The sequence below is a fragment of the Colobus angolensis genome, unplaced genomic scaffold, assembly GCF_000951035.1.
Source record: "Colobus angolensis palliatus isolate OR3802 unplaced genomic scaffold, Cang.pa_1.0 Scaffold356, whole genome shotgun sequence".
Taxonomy (NCBI): Eukaryota; Metazoa; Chordata; class Mammalia; order Primates; family Cercopithecidae; genus Colobus; species Colobus angolensis.
The window spans coordinates 683,413-693,634 of NW_012116888.1; the positions used below are offsets into that span (position 1 = coordinate 683,413).

The 10,222-nt window shown below is 40.2% G+C and overlaps 1 protein-coding gene across 1 annotated transcript in view; it reads left to right on the plus strand.

The window, feature by feature from the left end:
* The window catches only part of ZC3H8 (zinc finger CCCH-type containing 8), a 41,852-nt gene extending 40,531 nt beyond the window's left edge, over window positions 1-1,321 (plus strand). The window contains exon 9 of the mRNA XM_011953098.1: window positions 533-1,321. The gene's annotated coding sequence lies outside the window, so the exon portion shown is untranslated. The remainder of the gene's footprint in view (window positions 1-532) is intronic.
* The last annotated feature ends 8,901 nt before the right edge of the window (window positions 1,322-10,222 follow it).

Here is a 10,222-nt window from a genome sequence, read left to right on the forward strand (position 1 = left end):
TTTTTTTTTTGATAAGTGGATTAAGATCATTCACATTTATTAAAATGACCAAATGTTTGGTTTAGTTTCTGTCATTTTATTGTTACTGTTTCTTTCTTTATAATGTGTTTTCTTTGTTTTCTATTAAATTTTTCTTTTTTCATCTCGTTTTTTGTTCTCTTTCCGCTTTTGTCTGATAATGTTGATCATGTTTCCATTCAAATTTATTCTTTATTGTAATTTGTAACAAATTCTTAATTTGTAATGTTATTTTTTTCCTGTTTGTCATTTCTGAGGTTAGTCAATTCTTGTCTCATTATTTATATATATATTTTTTGCTTCAGTTCTAATCTTAGTTTTTGAATTTCAATTCAGAATGTTCTTTAATTTTCCCAAAGAGGGGTATTTAATTCAGTTTGGATTTTTGCTTAATTGTTTTCTTCAGCTATATGTTTTTTGTTGTTGTTTTGGGAGGTGAGAGCTGGGAGTAAGGGCGGCTAAGCTGGTAATTTTCATGAGCTGATGTGTTTTTGTTCTCTGTTTTCTTCTGTAGGTTGCATTGTACAGATGAAGAGTACTTAACACCCATGCCTGTTCAAGTCTGTTCAAGACTGGTGATTTGGAGTAGTTTACAAGATTCCTCATTCAGAGTGCCCTCTTGTGTGACTGGGGTGATGTACAGCTTCCATAATGGATGGGACAGAGAGCTGGGATCTAATGTACAAGTGAAGGGCTTGGTCTTACACTGAGACATTCCAGCCATTGCAATAGGAGAGGAGCATATATGGCAGATGCTGGCTGATGGGTAAATATGATAGTAAATTGTAGAAAACTCTTCTGATTGATTGGATTTCCTTAATAAAATAGGAAGCAAGGTTAGGCTGAGTGAGGGTGGGTGAAGAGGTAGAGGAGGTTTGAGGAGAGAGAACTGCTCAGAAGACATTGGTAGACAGAATATAAAAACAGAGTTGGTTCTCTTTATGACGTTAAATAGTTTCACAACATATTTTTAATGGTTGTTCACAATTTCGTTTTAGGGCTTAAATTATGGTTCTATGATTTTTTTAAACCAGTTTCCTATTGTTAGACATTTATTTCCAGTTTCTTACTATTATAAATAAAGTGAAACAACATCTCTTACTATACCATTTCTAAATTTGGAGTTCCTAACTTTTCTGTTGTTAAAATATAAGAATATTTATCTTTCTCATTGGTTTATAAACTGTAGTCAGATTATACACTTGTGTAAATTACAAACTTTAGGAGTGTGATGGTATCATTAACACAAGATTCAAATACAAAATGTTCCAAGTACAAATAATAATGAGATTCTAAATATGCAGTTTTATATAGTAATATTATTATTGGACAAATACCATGAAATGGAAACTCATCATTATATTGTTTTATTGCTGGGAAAAGTAATACTATTACCAACTTGCTGGACATACAGAGTACACCAAAGCTAGTGATACTTCTTAGCCAAGTCCTATTTGAAAATAGGAATCAAAGTTATTTTCGTTGTTATCTAATCCCACTAAAGCAAGAAAGGGAATTGCATATACGCCAAGCAAAGGTTTATCAGACAAGACCAAAGAAAGCAGGAAACAAGGGTAAATCCTAGACCCTTAGAAGCAGGAAATTGAAGAATGAAGAGCAAGTCATCTCTCAATGCCCTTTTGCTGTCTGCCCAGGTTGATTGGTTCACTTCCCAGCTGTGGCTCGGGAGGAGGGCAAGGCACTTCTTATTTAAGTCTCATAACAACCTTATAAGGTGGATAATGCAATTCATTGCATAGAAAGGGAGTAAATAAGAATAATTAATTTTTAATTTTCATGAGCCTTCTCAATACTTGTAATTAAATCTTCTACTATAGTTGAGCAGTTTATTTCCTAATATTACCTCATGTATAGTTTGATACTTATGAAGTATAGATTTTATATATAAAGTTTATATATAAGGAAAAAAACAATTCTTATATTTCTGAGGCAGCACCCATCTCACTTGTAGACTTAAAAAACACAGCAGAGATTTGAGGGACTCAGAAGTCAAATACAGTAGGTTAAAAACCTCTTATTTTTCAAATAATTGTTTTAAGAAACAAGCATACCTGTGTCAGTGAAACATCTTAACTTGTGTTGAATCAAGTTAGGAGAGAGAGATTCTCATGAATGTGTCCTGTGTGGTCAAAGCAGCTGCTAGCCTGTGGGTCTCTCCTACCTGGGTTATGGCAGCACCTCACAGCCAATTGCTCCATTCTCCCCTTCCCTCTGTACAGTTTGCTCTGGTTCCTCAGAGCAGATTTCCAAGTATACTGCTTCAGCCATGCCCTCACTGTGTCGTTCCTTGAACCAAGAGCCATTCGTCCCAAGAGCCATTTGTGCAAAGTACTCTATCACCTAGCCATTGTAGCCATACCAAGCCGGGCTTCCTACTTCCCTCTGCTCCCCTTGGTTTCCTCCTGTGAAGTAAATCTCACTGACCCTTGATGCCGCTCCAAGCATATATAATATATAATATATATGTGTGTGTGTGTGTATATATTATATAGATATGTAATAAAACCAGTCTAAAAAATTCAAACCAGGAGAAATAAAGCAAGAAAATTATATGGGAAAAATCTGCGCAGATTTATTTGGCCAGCATGGTTATCATGGCTCTATTAAATTTATCCCTGACCGTCTTTAAAGCCAAAGCAAACAGGATAAAGTGATCAACTACTTACCTCTCAATATCAGAAAGGAGGCAGGAGGCAAAACCTCTCTTAATTTCATAAAAACAATTCTTATGTGGGTCTTCATTATGGACATCACAGAATAGAATGGACAGAATTCTGATTTATAAAATTCTGTGTGACAGGTTTCATATGGGTCTTTTTATGATCAGTTACTAAAAGCCACATAATAGTAAAACTCTTTTTTTTTTTTTTTTTTTACAGTCTCACTTTGTTGCCCAGGCTGGAGTGCAGTGGTGCGATCTCGGCTCACTGCAACCTCCGCCTCCCGGGTTCAAGCGATTCTCCTGCCTCAGCCTCCCAAGTAGCTGGAACTACAGGCGTGTGCCACCGCGCCTAGCTAATTTTTTGTATTTTTAGTAGAGACGGGGTTTCACCATGTTAGCCAGGATGGTCTCGATCTCCTGACCTCATGAGCTGCCCACCTTGGCCTCCCAAAGTGCTGGGATTACAGGCATGAGCCACCGTGCCTGGGCAGAATTCAGTTTTTATCTGTTGGTGAGATAATATAGGTCAGGTATATAGCCTTTTGGTGTTTTGACTTGATCCAATCGTAGAACTTCAGGAATTCAGACCCAGAGATGTTAAATGACTGTCCCGTGTTTTAATAGGTTTCCTGACTTTAAGCATAATTGTCTCAGTTCACTGACTAGTTTCTTACAAGCATAACCATTGGAGGTGTTACATGCAAGGATTTCTTCAGGCCGGGTGCAGTGGCTCATACCTTTAATCTTGGCACTCTGGGAAGCCAAGGCAGGAGGATCACTTGAGTCCAAGAGTTTGAGACCAGCCTTGGCAACATAGCAAGATCCCATCATCTTTACAGAAAATTTTAAAATTAACCAGGCATGGAAGTGCACATCTTGAGTCTCAGCTACTTAGGAGTCTGAGGCAGGAGGATCACTGGAGCCCATGAATTTAAGGTTGCAGTGAGTTCTGATTGTGCCACTGCACACCAGCCTGGGCGACAGAGCCTTGTCTCTTTAAAAAAAAAAGGGGGGGATTTCTTCTGAGTTGTGCTTGCTGAAGTCAAAATACTAGGTGATTTGGTGATGTGCCTAATGAGCATGGGGCTCTTCCTGCCAATTAGAAGCACAGATATCACATTTGGAGTTTGGTGAGATCAGAATATCTCAGGTTGAGCACCTGCTGAACGCTAGGATTGTGTCTATGCATTTTAAATCTATTTTTAGTCTCTATTACAATCTTATAATAGGGATTATGACACCAGAACGGAGGCAGCTGTCTTAAGATTTCAAGGGGTGCTAGCTGAAGATAAGAGAGAGGAAAGTTGGGAAGAAGCTGGATCCTTGATAACAGCTGAGCCATGAACTTAACCAGTCTGAGACCCCACCTTCAGATTTCATGTCATACCACCTGAAATAATACATTTTCATTATTGGTCAAGCCATTTTGATTTGGGTTGTCTACTGTGCTACTTGCACCAAAGGGAAACTAATAAATGTGAACCAAGAAGCAAACCTACATTCTTCTTCCCAAAGTCCATGTTTCTCCCCCTCACCAACCTCTTCACCAAAAACTACATTCATTGTATTCAGCTCCTGCAAAGAGCACACATTAAGAAACAGGTGTAAGGAAGTGTTATACACTGAATGTGTGCATCCCCCGAAATGCATGTGGTGAAATTCTAACTCCTAGGACTATTAGGAGGTAGGGCCTTTGGGAGGTGATTGGGTTTTGAGGGTGGAGCCCCTCATGAATGGGATTAGTGCCCTTATAAAAGAGGCCCTGGGGAGCTGTCTCCCTTTTCCACCGTGTGAGGACACAGCAAGAAAATGGCTGTCTACAAAGCAGGACGCAGGCCCTCACCAGACACTGACTCTACCAGCACCTTGACCTTGACCTCCCCCAGTCTCCAGAACTGTGAGGAATAAGTGTTGTTGAAGTCTATGGTATTTTTGTTACAATAGCCCAAATGGACTAAGAAATGAAGAGAAATTAAGATAGGAAGGGCTATTTTCATAACAAGGAGCAGAAAACTAGAAAGAATAGATATATTTAGAGGGGTTAAGAGGAAAGGGAAAAAATGTATGTGTTTGGGTAGGGAGGGACAAGATGCCCAACTCATCTTAAAAGTGCTGTTGATTCCTGAGAAATTTGTAACACTCATTTACATTATTTAATAATAAACTAAGAAATTCAAACTTGGCTTGGAGGCATGAAAAAACAAAAAAAGACCTGTTTTTAGTTACTATATATTATTCTGAACTACATTATTTAACATCTCTGAAACTGGAATATATTTTACAATTGATAGACTCACATTTTAATTAGCAGGTTATTGTTTTCTTGGTGGTACATAAGAGATGGTGAATCTTATTGATTCAGTGACATTTAGATTCTATTAAATATAATTTTTAACTGAAGTTGTACATAGTTAAATAAAATTTTACTGTGAAATAAAGTTTGTTATGGAGTTTATTATGGATTAATGAATTATAAAAGCATAATGAAGGTTTTTTCAATGAAAAAGAGTGGTTCTCTGCCCCCTCCTCCTTTCTGTAGGCTGAGTTCTAAGATGGCTCCCAAGATTCCTCTTTTCTGGTGTACATGACCTACATAATCCCTCCCCTGAATGTGGGCATTAGTATGAATATGATGGATTTCACTCCCATGATTTTTATTATATGGCAAATATGAAGATTTGACATTTGATGCAATTAAGATCTCAAATCAGTTGATTCAGAGTCTAAAAAAAGTGGGGGAGGTTATCATGGGTAGACCTCGATGAATCAGGTAAGCCTTTTAAAGAGACTGGGCCCTTTCTGAAGTCAAAGATAGGAAGCATCAGAGAGATTCTGCTATTAGCCTCGAAGACGTAAACTGCCATGTATCTAGAACTTGTGGACAGCCGCTAGTAGCAGAGAGCAACCCCCAGATGACAAGAAGTGGAGATTTCAGTCTTTTCAGCCACTTAATCTACCAGCAACCTGAATGAGCTTGGAAGAGGTGCTCCAGGCTTATTTTGTATCTTCACACCATAGCCCTCAGATCAGCCATTTCTCCAAGCAGCCCAGATTCCTTTTAGTTGAGAATAGTATTTGCAAACCAGTATCTGGTCGCTAGATGTGCTCATTACTACTGAATGTCGCTGCATCTAGTGCCTTCTTAAGACACAACTAGGGAATATGTGTATTGTATGTGTGTATAAATGTACACACATTTACATCTATATTTCAACGTATATTGGAAACCATGATTTCACACCAGCATCTCGAATTCCAGTCCAATTTTCTACCTCTCCGTACGTTTTTTTTTTTTTTTGAGACAGTCTCATTCTGTCATGCAGGCTGGAGTGCAGTGGCGCGCTCTCAGCTCACTGCAACCTCTTCCTCCTGGGTTCAAGCAATTCTTCTGCCTCAGTGTCCCGAGTAGCTGGGATTACAGGCACATGCCACCATGCCTGGCTAATTTTTGTATTTTCAGTAGAGACGGGGTTTCGCCATCTTGGCCAAGCTGGTCTCGAACTCCTGATCTCAGTTGATCTGCCTGTCTTGGCCTCCCAAAGTGCTGGGGTTACAGGCGTGAGACACTGTGCCCAGCCTATTACTTTTCCTTTTTTTTTTTTTTTTTAAGACAGAGTCTCATTCTGTTGCCCAGGCTGGAGTGCAGTGATGGCTCACTGCAAGCTCCGCCTCCCGGGTTCATGCCATTCTCCGCCTCAGCCTCCTGAGTAGCCAGGACTACAGGTGCGTGCCACCACACCCGGCTAATTTTTTGTATTTTTAGTAGAGATGGGGTTTCACTGTGTTAGCCAGGATGGTCTCGATCTCCTGACCTCGTCTCCTGACCTCTGCTCGCCTCAGCCTCCCAAAGTGCTGGGATTACACGCCCGGCCCTACTTTTCCTTATTTTTATTTATTTATTTATTTATTTATTTATTTTTTGAGGCGGAGTCTCGCTCTGTCGCCCGGACTGGAGTGCAGTGGCCAGATCTCAGCTCACTGCAAGCTCCGCCTCCTGGGTTTATGCCATTCTTCTGCCTCAGCCTCCCGAGTAGCTGGGACTACAGGCGCCCGCCACCTCGCCCGGCTAGTTTTTCTATTTTTAGTAGAGACGGGGTTTCACCGTGTTAGCCAGGATGGTCTCGATCTCCTGACCTCGTGATCCGCCCGTCTCGGCCTCCCAAAGTGCTGGGATTACAGGCTTGAGCCACCGCGCCCGGTCATCCTTATTTTTAAAAACCTTCTTCAACAGCGAAAATTCTGGATCCCAATATCTTTAATATGCATATTCATTTAATTGATTATGAGCTCCATCGCCACTGCAGCTACCCACTGCTACCCCATCTCTGAGTGAAGGATCAGACTCTGATACTCTTCTGGGCTTCAAGCATACCGAGCCATGTCCCTGCCACCACATTCTCCACCTCACGTAAAGACACTGCCCTCACTCTGCTTGGGCTCCAACACCTTATGTCAGATTGCCATCATCAATCTGGATTCCTCCCCATCCCTTTCAGAATTCAGTGCCCTATATGTTGCACAAATTCCCTCCTCACCCTGCTCAGGCTCAGACACCGTGTGTCCTCCCCAGGCTCAGACAACCTGTGCTGGGCTGCCAGCATCATCACTCCCCACACAAACATCTCTCATTCCACTTGGTGCTCCGACTCCACTTGGTATAGATTCCACCTTTAATCCTACTTCACCCTCATCCTCCAACATCCCAGGCCATGCTGACCTGTGCAGATGTCCTCTTCACCCTCTTTTGGCTCTGACACCCTTTTTTGGGCCACTCTTCTAAGCAGATGGCCTCCTCACTCTGCTTGGGCTCTCTCACTATGTCAGGCGGCCATCCTGTGAAGACACCTGTCTTCCCTATATGGGGTTCCTGCATTCTGGGTCAGATTGCCGTCTTCCTTTTGTGACTTCACTTTTTGTCTGACTCCATTATCCTCACCCTGCTCAGGCTCTGGTGATAGCCCATGCTTGATTACCCTCTCATGTTGACATTCTCAATGTAGTCATGTTCTGACACACTGCGTCTCTGTCTCCCCTTTCTCACTCTGGGGATGCCATGCTCTGTGGCCCATTAAATTATTTCTTCATTCCCTAAGTTTATGGCATATTTCTTTATTACTTCTAATTGTCAAAGTAAGCCTATGAGGTAGATGATGTCATTGCCATTTCACACCAGAAAGCTAACATGGTTGAGTTTTTCCCAGGGTAATTCAGCAAATGATTGAGCTGGTATTTGAACCCATGTCTGTCAAACTCAGAAGTTCTGAAGCACTCTTCATACTAAAACACCTTCAGAGAAGCAGCCGGAGGTACAGATAAAGGGGGTAAGGTAGCCTGTTTCAGGAGAAAAAGCACCCTGTTTTCATTATTGTCTTGTGTTTGGATCCCATTTTCTTCATTTTTAAGCTGTGTGCCATTTGGCAGTTAATCTTCCTGAAACTTAGTTTCTTCATCTGGAACATGAGCTAAAAATAAAATCTGTCATGCCTACATTATGATTTTGATTTGAGGTAATGGATGTAAATACACTGAAAAATTTAAGGGACAATACAATGGAAGTTGTCTAATATGCATTTTTAAGGGAACCAAAAGGGATCTTGGGGAGGAGGTGGATTGTCCAAATCAAATGCCATATCATCATCACCTTTTTCTGAAATCAGCCATTCATTCAAGATAGGTCCAGAGGGTTAATTTGGGTCCTTTGGACTAGAAATATATTTATGTTATTACAAATGAAATGATCCCCAAATGTCAGAGGAATTTGAAGTTGTCACTTTTAAGATATGATTTGTTTCAAGAATTTTTGCCTGGAAATATAAATTTTGGAGTTATCAGCATGTAGATAATATTAAAAACTCTCAGACTGTATAAGATTATCTGGAAAGTGAGTGGACATAAAAAGAGAATAGTAATCCAGTACTGAACCATAGGATACTCCATAATTAAGAGTCATAAATAAGGAGGACTCAGCAAAGAATACCAAACAGAAATGGCCAGTAAAACAAGAATAAAGAAGTGGAGGGATCAAACAGAGTACCAACAATAAAACATAGACCTAAATTCAGACATAATAACTCAGTTACATGTAAATGGTCTAAACTTCAAAAGCCAAATCCAGTCCACTATGTGTGGAATGCAATGGTGCGATCTCAACACACTGCAACCTCTGCCTCCAAGATTCAAGCTATTCTCCTGCCTTTGCTTCCAAAGTAGCTGAGATTACAGGTTCCTGCCACCATGCCCGGCTAATTTTTGTATTTTTAGTAGAGACGGGGATTTCACCATGTTGGCCAGGCTGGTCTTGAAATCTTGACCTCAGGGGATCCTCCTGCCTCAGCCTCCCAAAGTGCTGGGATTACTGGCGTGAGCCACCGTGTTCAGCCCAGTACACTATGTGTTTTTGTAAATAAAGTTTTATTGGAACACAACTATGCCCATTTGTTTACATGTTGTCTATGGCTGCTTTCCCAATACAACAGACTTTAGTAATTGCTACACAGGATGTATGGCTTGCAAAGCCCAAAATATTTACTTTCTGCCTTTACAGAAAAAGATTGTCAGAAAAGATTTTTTTTAAATGACCCAACTATATGCTGTCTACAATAAAGTCACTTTGGTGAAAAGTAAAAGGATGGGAAAAAGTACAACATGCAAACATCAAACAAAAGAAAGATGGAGAGGCTATATTAATAATAAAATAGACTCCAGAGCAAAGATAATTTCAAAAGATAGAGTCACTGCATAATAACAAAAGGGGTGACTTATTATGACATTACAATCCAAAATGTGTACACATCTAAAAACCGTGAATCAGAATATGAAGCAAAAACTGGTAGAACTGAGGCAAGAAATAGGCAAATTTACAATTATATTTGGTAACTTCAACACTCGTTTTTCTCAGTAATCCATATAACTAGTAGACAGAACAAATATATAGAAGAATTGAGCAACACTATCAGTTAACTTGGTCTAATTGACATTTATTGAATATTCCTCAAAGAAGAGTAGAATACACATTCTTTTTTTTTTTTTTTTTTTTTTTTTTTTTGAGATAGAGTCTCTCTGTCACCCTGGCTGGAGTGCAGTGGTGCAATCTGCACTCAATACAACCTCTGCTTCCTGGGTTCAAGCAATTCTCCTGCTTCAGCCTCCCAAGTAGCTGGCATTACAGGTGCCTGCCACCACGCCCGGCTAATTTTTGTGTTTTTAGTAGAGACAGGGTTTGCCATGTTGGCCAGGCTGGTCTCGAATTCCTGACCTCAGGTGACCCACCTACCTCTGCCTCCCAAAGTACTGGGATTACAGGCATGAGCCACCTTGCCTGGCCAAATACACATTCTTTTCAAGTGCTCATGGAGCATTGACCAAGATAAACCATATCTTGGGTCGTAAAATAAAACTTAACAAATTTAAAAGTATTGAAATAATTCAAAGTGTATTCTCCGTACATAATGGAATTAGATTAAAAATCAGTAAGAAGGCTGAGCACAGTGACTCACGCTTGTAATCACAGGACCTTGGGAG